This window comes from Brienomyrus brachyistius, chromosome 9, assembly GCF_023856365.1.
Source record: "Brienomyrus brachyistius isolate T26 chromosome 9, BBRACH_0.4, whole genome shotgun sequence".
NCBI classification, from domain to species: Eukaryota; Metazoa; Chordata; class Actinopteri; order Osteoglossiformes; family Mormyridae; genus Brienomyrus; species Brienomyrus brachyistius.
In genome coordinates, this window is record NC_064541.1 from 4,852,585 (window position 1) to 4,865,060 (window position 12,476).

Consider the following 12,476-nt stretch of genomic DNA (forward strand, 5'->3'; position numbering starts at 1 on the left):
CATACCGTGGTCAGATAACATTCCGAATTTTCAAGCAATCAACATCCTTTTTGTCTCAAAAATGAAAGTAAAAATGACTTCTGTCAATTTAAGTGTGCATGTTTGGATACGTGTCATTTGTTCTCATATATCATATATAATAAAATTGCTATAAAGGAGATCTTGGTAATAAAAGTTATTGATATGCAACTTATTGCAACATGTATATTTCAATAGATTTTGCAAAATATGAAAGATATAATACAAAAATGTAAATCTTACAGTACAAAAAGGTTTATATAAATAAGGTGAGATTTAATAATGGATTTTAAAACTGTATTACCTGCAAGAGTGGTTTTAATATGAAAATGTTATCTATCATAAAACAATTTTATATTTCTATAATTTGTTAAAATCTACATTTTGTCCTTCTGAGTGCATAAAGCCGGGCAGCGTACCTGCACAGTGTGTACAGGTCAGTTTACATCTTATACAAATGAGAGCAACGTTCAGAATAATGCTGCAAGATAAAACTATCAGCAAGCCAGAGTGAAGAGGATCCAGCAGCTTCTGAAAGCCTGTAACAAAGAGATAGATTTCAGCATAATGATATAGAGACACATTTCCCATTTGCTTACATTACATTAGTTAAAGATCAAATCGATAACACATTACAGCAGTTGTTTTGTAAATAGTCCATTTTTAACATGAACTTCTAGTATTTTGTATTTTAACAATTTATATTAATATTTGAAATAATTATTAAATTAGGCTCCGGACCCCCCGCGACCCAATAGGATAAGCGGTTTGGAAAATGGATGGATGGATGGATATTAATATTTGAAATAATTATTAAATTAGGCTCCGGACCCCCCGCGACCCAATAGGATAAGCGGTTTGGAAAATGGATGGATGGATGGATAATTATTAAATTAACATCTGTGTAATTTAATTTAAGCACTTAAATTAGAAAATTCATTACATTAAAAAAAGAAATAAATGTCTTAATAGCAGAATAAGCTAAATAAAACTTTGAAGCAGATATACTCTCCACACTGGGTGCTACCATCTATATCCAGCTGTGTGCCGTTCCCAAACAGCATCTCCCCACACTGGGTGTTACCATCTATATCCAGCTATGTGCCGTTCCCAAACAGCATCTCCCCACACATGGCCACAGCGCAGTAGTAAGTCCCAGCATCGGAGAGGCTGAGGTTCCCCTTGGGGAGGCTGTAGACGCAGCTCCGTGTAGGAGATCCAGCCTCAGGGCTCTTCTCACACTCATCACTGCTGTTTCCATGGCTGTAAATGACTCCAGGAAGGGATTCTCCTGATCCATGTCTGAACCAGTAAACACTGTGTTCTCCTGCACAGCTCCCAGTCTCTATCGTACACTGCAGGCTCACAGAGTCTCCTGGCTGCAATGTGTCAGACACAGGCTGCTGTACCACAGTCCTGCTGTTGGAGTCTTTACCTGAAAAGCAAAATAGTCATGATGACAGCCCTTTGAGAATAACAATGGAAAATACAGATCCTCAAAAATTGTTCTTACAGATTTTTGGGAACTGAATCGATGTTCTTCTAGCCATCCAAGAAATCAGTAACTTCTTGGAGAACAGCTGACATTCTTCTCTCTTTTTATTGTATTACTGCTTATTAGTATATATCAGGTAACACTATACATTAACTGCACCTACATAATACCTAAATAAAAATTATATGATAATAACAAACATTATAATCATATAATGTCTTGTATTAATGTATGAAGGTAGATGAATATAATTAATTTCAATTCAAAGAAATGAAGTGTGTAAAGTGTACTTTATATTTTCATGATTTTCGTGACTTTACATTTGGTTTATGTTGCCCCTTTTCCACAGGAAGGTATTTATTGTTTTTGCATATTTAGCTCTTGATGTGTTTTGGTATTTTTGAGCATTTTGCTGTAGTACCTGCATAATTTAATTCAAGAGCCGAAGAGCTGTTTGCCCATTACTAGTTTGTCTATCTTTTAACATTAAAGAAAAAGTATACATAGTAAAAGGAATTACTTGGTTTCGTAGTTCCTCCTATTTATTTTCTTATGCACACAAAAGTAAGTTTTTCCGTTCAACCATAGCACTACAGCGAAAAGCAAAACGTCATGGCAAATACAATTATGCTTTATTCCAATACACATTGCTAATTTTTCATTATTATTACATTTATTCAGCATAATATCTTCAAAGGTTTCATGATTTAATTTGCAATCTTCTGGCCTGAAATCTTTTCCTGCTACACTGAAGACTCTCTCAGCGTGTGCAGAGAAAGCTGGAGCCAAAGGGTTGGCATCCTCTGATAAACATGGTTGGTTCAGGTATCGGTGACATTATGTGAACCTTTCATGGCAGGAATAGGGACTAGTTTGACTTTTGATGCAGGAAAAGTGTTTGGGACTGTTAGGTTGAAGAAACAGTTGTTAATCATTTCTGTATGATCAGCAATGAGTGTAAATATATATGTATACGTTATTTCTTATCTTCTAGCCACATACTCTTAGCTATTGTACTCTAAGTAGGTGGTTAACAGCTGCCTACTTAGATAAGAATCTCACTTCCCTCTCTTGCGCCCCCCATTGACTATAAATAAAGAAGACAAGGGGAACCACCCTTTGTAACACATTCTGCTGTAGTTTGCATTGCAGAGAGTGTGGGTACCCTTGCAAGTAAAACTGTAAACTGTGTGTGTCTCATAAATGTGGAGTTGGGGTGGAAACGCCGGGCGCTTTCCCCAACATAGAATTTGGTCCTTCGAGCCGGATCCGAGGAACCCCGAAGACGTCTCCAGTACGCCGAGAGAAGCGACACCGAAGTCTGTCGACAGCCACTCGAAGTCGGGTGCAAGAAAGACCTGTGATGTGAATTCGTCATCAGGCCGGTGGTTAGAACTGCGCTCGACGTCTGGTGATGTCTGAAGGACCTCGGTGACGGATCAGAGAGCACACTATACAGGTGAGAGATATGGCACCTAAGTGAGTAGGTGGCCAAGTGAGAGATACGGCACCTAAATAAGTAGGTGGCCAAGACATGCATGTGGTTGAGGTTAGCCGAAATTAACCGGGAGAGAAAGTAGGCGTTGTTGGAAATATATACAGTGTTGTATGTGGATGTGTTTTTATAGGTTTTAGATTAACCTACACGATCCACCCTAAAAGCAACAACATACTGGTGACTGAAGGATCAAGGACGGGTTTCATCCCTGAAAACTAACACCGCTGCTCTAATAGGGAGCAGTAGAAGGCCGTGTTAGTGTCCTCCTGAGGTCTCATGCCAGAGACTTGCTTTTAGGATTTTTTATTTTTTGTAGTGTATCCATTAAAAGGTAACAATGGGGAAGAATCAAAGTAAACAAATGGAACTAGAGGGAGATGAGAAGTTTATGGAAGGATATAAGCCAGGATCAGGACAAATAAGTAGTCAGAGATGGAGGAAAAAAACATGGGTTTGAAGGAAAACTCCACACTCCAGATATATTAAAATTACAGGGAAACTTAAAACTGGAGATGTTACAGACTACCAATAAGAAAGAAGGTAAAGACAGAAAAAAAGAATATGTTTTTTCTGATGCATGGTTAGAACAGAGTAAATTAAGAGATAATAAAAGACAGCAAAAAAAGGGAAATAAGGAGAAAAAATTACAGGCGACTTTAATTACACTAGATGAGGAGACGGCAACAAAATCTTCTGCCGCTCCAGTTCCCTTACTGCCCCCACAAATTCCAATGATTGCGCCTGCACCAGTTCCAGCTGTAAATAGACGACAAATAGGAGGAGGGGAATCATCTCGAATGATGACCCGAGGGTCTAACCCTTCTCTGTATCCGTTAAAGGATCTGGAGACAAGTAAAGTACGCTGGCATCCAAAAAATGACACAGAACAGGAAGACTGGGAGAATGATTTGGTGTGTCCACTCGTAGAAGTGGCAAATCCAAATCGAGGCCCAAATAATGCAGGACCCGAAACTATGTTAGTATATAGACCCTGGACCGCTGAGGATAGAACAGCGGCTTTAAAAGGAATACCCCCGGTTGAAGAAGGGGTACCCGAGTTTTGGACTGCCATCCTAGAATTACAAAGTAGTTTTCATTTGAACGGCAGGGAAATGTATAGATGTCTCAGACAGTTGTTTACCCATAAATGGGGACGTGTAGCGGGAGACTTCACAGGACATGGTAATAATGATGAAGTCTTAGCACATGACTCGCAGGAACTCATACAAGCATTACGAGACTTGCGAAACAGGGTAGAGACAGCCTTCGTAAGACGCGCAGACTATGGACGAATAGCGCAATGTAAACAAAAAGATGGAGAGGAACCTGAGGATTTTATGGATAGAATGAGAGTTGTATTTAGAGGAAACTCAGGGATCCCATTTGATGAAGAGGCAGTAGGAGTGTACCAACAACAGCTAAAACGAGCTTTTGTCGCAGGCCTAAAGCCCGAATTGCGAAAATATCTTGACAAACATTGGGTACATCAGAATACTGGTTCAGTCCAACAAGCACTATAATATGCTCAACACGCGCAGAAAGCGCAGAAACAGGAAAAGACAGACACAATATTCAGCGCCTCAGAAGTAGTAGCGCTAGTGCAAATGAATCCTCCGGGGAGGGGAGGATTCAGAGGAAGGTCAAGAGGCCGAGGAAGGGGGAGAGGTGTTTTCAGAAACAATTACAGGAATTCGTCTCAGCAAGATAACATTTGCTGGACATGCAGGAAACCTGGACACTTAGCTAGGAATTGTAGAGTAGGGAAACAACCATATAACCCAAACTCCATTGAAAACAATGATCAATGACCCCCCTCGGAGGCCCCTGTTACCGACACCATCCGAGGCAAAACAGAGGTGATTTTAAGAAAGGAAACGGAGGTCACTTTACAAGACCTTTTAGATAAGGAAATAGATTTACAAGCAGTGTGTCAGTTATTAGCAGAAAGGCAGTGGGAAACCTTGCCAAGTCGGAAGTTAGTCATAAACGGCAAAGTATATGAATGTCTGTGTGACACTGGAGCATGTAGGACTGTCCTAACCTCCAGTCCTCCCGGAGTCACATATTCTTCATCAGTCATAAATATAAAAACGGCAGGAGGTCAGACAGACAGACATCAGTTAACAAACCCAGTTGCAGTAAAAGATAAGGAAACTGGACTTGAATGTCAAGCACAGGTGTTAATAAGCCCTTCTTGTCCTGTTAACTTGTTAGGCCGAGACCTTATGGTACAAATGGGCATTAGCGTGGTTGCCACAGCCACTGGCATGAAAGCAATCGTAAATGAAGAAGCTTATGTTGTGCAAGGAACCACAACACCACAATATTACTGGTCTCTGGACCTAGGGGGAACTGCACAGACACGAGAATTATTGCGGAAAACTAGAGAAAAGCAGTCCCCTAGACAGGCCCAGTTCATGCCTGACGATGCCTTACACGTCACTATGTGGTACAAAGACACCCTTGGACCAGATTATGTCTATGACAAAACGTTTCATGCCCTCCAAGACACTTGTATTACCTTACAACATATGTATGTTAACCCCACCACTGGGTTTTCAGCAGCCTCAGTCATTTTATCTAACAAGCAACAGGCTGTATTTAGAGAGAGAACACCACACGTATCTCTTTCAAAACCACCCCAGATGCAGTGGAGAGATGTAGAGATGTTCTTACGAGATTCTATGCACAGTTACAATGACTACCAACCCGTATCTGGCTCCTGTTGGAGCTATGATGAGAAACACAATGTGTGGCGGTTTCCTTTGGGATGGAGAGTTCAAACCACTCCCACCACACACTTAAAGGACCCAACCTGACAAATTTTTTCAACCCTGGAGGAGGGATCATGTCCAGATCTAGATCGCCTCCCAGAAGGGTTGTGGTCGTCCTCCCCCACTGATGTAGGGCTGGTAAAGGGGTTTCCACCTTACAAAGTAATTGTGAAATCAGAACACCGTCCGGTAGTTAGGCAATACCCATTAAAACCTGAAGCAGAAAAAGGTATAGCCCCTGTAGTGCAAGACATGTTAGCATCAGGAATATTGTGAGAGGCTCCTGAAGCCACTTGCAACACTCCTATCTTTCCAGTCCAGAAGGGACATACAGGGAAATGGCGCATGGTGCAGGATTTAAGACCGGTTAATAACATAGTGCAACATGCAGCACCAGACGTGCCTAACCCACACTTATTGCTCAACTCATTGACTCCTGATAAAAGCTACTTCTCAGTAGTGGATCTTAGTAATGCATTTTTCTCAGTACCATTGCACCCTGATTCTCAACATTTATTTGGATTTACCTATAAAGGGAAAAAATATACATATACTAGACTCCCTCAGGGATTTTCTGAAAGTCCACATGTATATACCATGGCCCTTAGATACTCTATGAGTACCTGTGAAATACCATCACATAGTCAGGTATTACTATACGTGGATGATATCTTAATAGCAGCAGATTCAGAACAACATTGCAAAGAAACTACCCTAACTGTGCTTCAGCATTTATACAATACTGGACATAAAGCTTCTAAACAGAAGTTGCAGTATTGCAAAAAGACAGTTGTCTATTTAGGGCATAACCTTTCACAAAAAGGTCGCTCGCTGCTAGAGATAAGGAAACAAGCTATACAGGAAGCACCTAAACCACAGACTAAACAACAGATGATGTCCTTTTTAGGGCTCTGCAATTATTGTAGAGAATGGTTACCAGATTATGCTTTTCTAGTTCAACCTTTGCAAAATTTAATATACGGGAAGGAGATGACTCTAAAGGACAAAATACAATGGACTGAGGACGGAGAAAATGCTTTTACAAATTTAAAAAGAATGTTGCAAACCAATGTGACCCTTGCTCTACCAGATTATCAACAACCATTCACCCTATGTGTAGATGCTAATCAAGGTTATATGAAAGCAGTATTAACACAGCCATTCGGAGCAAAAGAGAGACCGTTAGCATTCTATTCAAAACGATTAGATGCAGTAGCAGCTGGCTTTCCACAGTGTTTACAGGCATGTGCAGCTGCTGCAGAAGCAGTAAAGGTATCAGCAGAATTGGTACTTTGTCACCCCCTCATACTTAAAGTTCCTCATTCTGTGTCTCTAATCTTGTTGCAGACACCGCTTCCATTCTTAACACATACAAGACATCTTACCTTAGTGTCACTTTTGCTCTCACAACCTAACATTGAACTTCAGCGGTGTGGCCTATTGAACCCTAGCACGCTCCTCCCCACCGCAGAGGATGGGGAGCCACATTCTTGCAAAGCAACAATAGAAGAACAAACAAAACCAAGAGCAGATATTCTGCAAACTTTTATACCAGGATCAGAAGTTGTTTATGTAGATGGCTCAGCATCAAAAAATGATATGGGAAAAAATAAAGTTGGGTATGCTGTAGTTACATCTACTGAAGTGTTAGAAGCCAATGCACTCCCTTCTACTTGTTCAGCACAAGCGGCTGAACTCTATGCTGTGATCAGGGCATGTGAACTGTTCAAGAACAAGTCACTTACTATCTACACTGATAGTCAATATGTGTTTGCAGCTGTCCATCACCATGCAAGAGTCTGGAAAAATAGAGGTTTTAGAACATCACAGGGCACATCTCTTACTCATACAAATTTGCTACTTAGATTATTAGACGTTGTGCATTTACCGACTCACTTTGCACTGTGCAAATGCAAAGCACACCAGACTGATGACTCTGCAGAAACCGCAGGAAATAGTTTTGCAGATAAAACCGCCAAAGAAGCGGCACTGAAACAACCTACCTTATCAGTGGCAGACATTCTTTTTATAGATAGCGATGTGCTATGTGATGCACAGATTCATGCTCCTAAAATAGAAGTACAAAGTTGGATCAAAAGAGGAGCAATACAACGAGAGAAAGTTTACTATATGAATGACAAGCCCATCCTACCAAAAAATTTATACAAAACAGCTGCTTTGGTGAGCCATGGAAATACTCATGTCTCAACAGGAGGGATGGTACATATCATACAACAATATTTCTATGCTATAAATTTTTCTGATTATGCAAAACAATTTTGTAGGACATGCTTAATTTGTTGTAAACACAATGCACAAGGAAACATCAGACCAAAACGTGGCCAGTTCCCCACAGCTGAGTATCCGTTTCAAGTTGTACATATGGATTTTATTGAATTATCTTGGTCACAAGGAAAGAAATACTGTCTAGTTATTATAGACACCTTTTCTAAGTGGGTAGAAATATACCCTGTAAAGCATTGTGATGCAATGACCGTTGCAAAATGTTTGGTAAGCCATTATTTCCCTACCTATGGCATACCTCATATTATAAGATCAGACAATGGGACTCATTTTGTAAATCAGACTATGTCCCTTTGCTCACAAGCATTAGGTTTTACGCTTAAGAATCATTGTGCGTATCACCCTCAGAGCGCAGGCTTAGTGGAAAGGACCAACGGCACTATTAAAACAAGGCTAAGAAAGACAGTGGAAGAGACAAAAAGGCCGTGGCCAGAATGTTTGTCTCTAGTAAAATTATGGATGAGAATAACTCCCACTCCTGCAGGATTAACACCTTTTGAAATAGTGTATGGTAGACCATTTCCCCTAGCAACTGAAATGAATGACATAGAAAAAGCAGACCGAGAAAATACGCTGGCCGATTGGATGCGTAAACTACTAACATCACAACAAAAACATAGCCCCAGTAGTCTGCCGGTAAATTCTGTTTCTACTCAACAGGATAACTTGCAGCCGGGAGATTGGGTCCTGGTCAAGGTCCTGTTGCGGAAAGATTGGAGCACACCTCGGTGGGACGGTCCTTATCAAGTCCTCCTTACAACACCAACAGCAGTAAAGATCGCAGAACGACCTTCCTGGATACACAAAAGTCACTGTAAACCCATCAAGCCCTTATCAGAGGCCTCAGCAACAGAGTAGCAGTGGAAGTCCGCTACAAAGGCACAGTAACCAATAGGGTGCTGTTGTCTCAACCCGGTGAAGAAAACAACTGAGCTGCACTCTATTTAGGATGGCCCTGATAGGGTGGGGATGTGGTAAAGTGACTCTAGGGGTCATTCTTGTTGTAGGACTTGTATGGTTGTCCTGGCTCTCACCAGCTCCATTACAGCACCTACGGCGATGGACCCATGATGACTTCCATCTACGCCCGTTGCCCGCTGACCACTCACATCCATTTATGCAAAACTACTGGTACCGATATGTACATGATACTGTAACAGCGAAAAATGTGACAAATTGCTATGTTTGTTCAGTAATGCTCACTCATAGTGAAGGACCTACGGTGTATGGCAGAGCTATGAATATCTTCTGCAGGTATAGGATATCAAAGTAATGTTTCACTTATATTTTCTTTTGTTTTTCATTTTATTTTTCTGTTGTTTTATTACTGTTATACCATGTTTGAAAATGTTTATTAATCAAGCTCTTAACGCTGCTTTTCGGACACGCAGTACAATGTTTCTCTCCCTTACCCAAACTATAGAGACAGAGCCTGTTTCCAGCGATGGCGATGAAGAAGACATATAATTCATAATGACGGCCGAGCCGAAAGCACCCGTGCAGGGCTCGGACCTGAAGAACCGGAATTAAATGTTTTCCAGGATAATGACAATGTGGTCTAAATGAAGGTTGTACCTAAAGTGCTTTTGCAACTTGTACAATGTTGATGCTTCTGATCATACTGTCATGATAAACAGGAGGGACTGTTAGGTTGAAGAAACAGTTGTTAATCATTTCTGTATGATCAGCAATGAGTGTAAATATATATGTATACGTTATTTCTTATCTTCTAGCCACATACTCTTAGCTATTGTACTCTAAGTAGGTGGTTAACAGCTGCCTACTTAGATAAGAATCTCACTTCCCTCTCTTGCGCCCCCCATTGACTATAAATAAAGAAGACAAGGGGAACCACCCTTTGTAACACATTCTGCTGTAGTTTGCATTGCAGAGAGTGTGGGTACCCTTGCAAGTAAAACTGTAACCTGTGTGTGTCTCATAAATGTGGAGTTGGGGTGGAAACGCCGGGCGCTTTCCCCAACAGGGACGTTTCTTAGGTTAGAAACTGCCGTCACTGCAGCCAACACTGACTTTTAAGGAGAGACACTCAGCTCTTCCTATGAGCAGATCCACCATGGTGCACAAAATGACAGTATAATTATTATTTTAGGTGACACTTCAAATGTTGCATTATTTCATTCTTTACAAAACGACATTTTTATAACAATGATGTATAACAATGTTAATGTGTTTATGTATAATTCATATTTAAATTAAAGTTCATATTTTAGTTAAAAGCTACACCTACAGTACGTATATGAACTTGAATTTGAATCCAAACCCTTTTTCGTTCTTCTTCTTTAAATTCAAATATAAATTTCAATGCCACAACCTGTTTTCAACCACAATTCAAATGTAATTCAGATTAACAAAATGAACTGAAATTCAAGTTCATATATGTATTCAAAATCCTGAATTTTAGGATACGTATTTGAGAATTTCATTCTCAAATCAGTTCTGAATGGTGCACATCCCTAGTTCATATGTTAAATCATGCATTTTTTTTTTCAGAGTGAATACACACTGACTGCTCAGATAAATAACGTCAAAAATAATTTTCTTTTGTTGCTTAAGATTTTTGCACAGTCCTATACTGTATATAACAACTCAAACATTTTTTTATGTTATTTGTTTTAAAGAGGCTGCAATGTGTAACATTAACATCTGTATAAAGAGAAGGTTAGGCTTTTGGCTGACAGCAAGCAAAATGCAACAAATTGTATAATAATAATAATAATAATAATAATGAATGATTTTTGTTTGATGTTTAGAAAAACATTTATGGAACAAAGCAGACAATAAGGTATCTTTGCTAATTTTATATTGACAAACAACTAAACTGTCAAAATTATTTTGCAGGGAATAATCTTACTGACATTATAATAAAGCAAATATGAAAATAGTTGGAATCTCATTTACCTGTGATTATGACAAAGGTTCCATTCCCGAAGGTGACCTCATGAAGAAACACAGCAGCACAATAATACACTGCAGAATCTGACGGCTCCACGTTAGAAATAGTGAGGTTAAAACTCCCCTCTGCATTCAGTAAGGAGTAACGTTTTATGCTTTTATATTCCTTGTAAAATTCACCAGGTACGTAGAGAAGTGCTTTCGCCATGGGCTGGGGCTTCCGACCAACAGCTTGCTTAAACAAAGTAACAAAAGTTGTTTCTCCTTGACAGAAGCATGTCAGGGTCACACTGTCTCCAAGCTGAACCCTCATCAGGTGACTGGGCTGAACAACATCTGTAGTCAGTGCAGTGTCTGCAAAAACAGAAAAACAAAAAAAATCATAATCAAATAAGACATATAATAGTAATCTAAATAACTATTAACTATGATGCAGATTAAATGGCCAAATTCCACTGATCACATCATACAGATAAATGAAAATATTAAAATCCCAAAATAATTTATATTATAGGGCCTTACTAATGAAAATGAGAAGACCAAAGAGTCTGAACATTTTTGTGCTTCCACTGTTTAGAATAAACTGCTCTGCTGCTAAGATCATGGTCGTGGTCGGGATGAAAGGGCAGGAAACAGAGAGGAAACAGAGAGACACACATCAGGCTGATCTGATTGGCTGTTCACATGGGAACTTAAGTAACAGTGAAAAAGCATTTTAATGTGCACTTACATGACGTTTATTAATTTACTCCTTAACATCCAGTTAAAATGAGAACAATTAGATAAACAGGAGCAGATACTGAGCATATAAAGTTCTTTGTACAGAGTGCTGAGATACTGTGGGAGAGCATTTGCTAATCATCTCTCTCAGACAAGCTCAGCACAGTATGAGTCTGTTATCTATCTGATATTAGACAGTCTCTCATACAGTAATAATAATTGATACTTTATTGGTCCCTGTGGAGAAATTGTCTTAACTTCTCTCTCAACTTGCTCTCTTTTTTTTAGAGTAAACAGAGTAAGTTGTCTGCGAAGGGCAGCCACCCATAGTGATGCCCAGTGAGCTGGGGGTTAAGGGCCTCGCTCAAGGACGCAGAGATGTGCTGTGGCTGGGTTTGAACCAGCGACCATCTTATTACAAGCACACAGGCATTAGATCTTCTAATCACACTTAAAAGGCAGATTAAATGTTCTTTCCACCATGCAAACAGAATGTAAATTGTAGCTTTACTGCTTAGATTTACATTCACACATTTGCATTTAAAACAAGCATTTTAAGTGATGTACATGAGAGTAAATGGTGAATCAGTTTATTTGCCACTCTACACATTACATTGGCGCCCATTATAAGTAACTGTACAGTGACATTGCAGTTCCTCAGTTGCTTTGATGCATTTCTGGAATCACCCTTAACATCTGCAAAACTGTAAGTGCATTTCCCAAAACAATTCGTGCAAACAGCACCACACAGATG

At 39.7% G+C, this 12,476-nt stretch overlaps 1 pseudogene; it reads right to left on the reverse strand.

Annotated features, from left to right (window-relative positions):
- Positions 1–1,109: 1,109 nt before the first annotated feature.
- Positions 1,110–11,585, reverse strand: LOC125748348 (immunoglobulin kappa light chain-like; annotated as a pseudogene).
- Between the last annotated feature and the right edge of the window lie 891 nt (positions 11,586–12,476).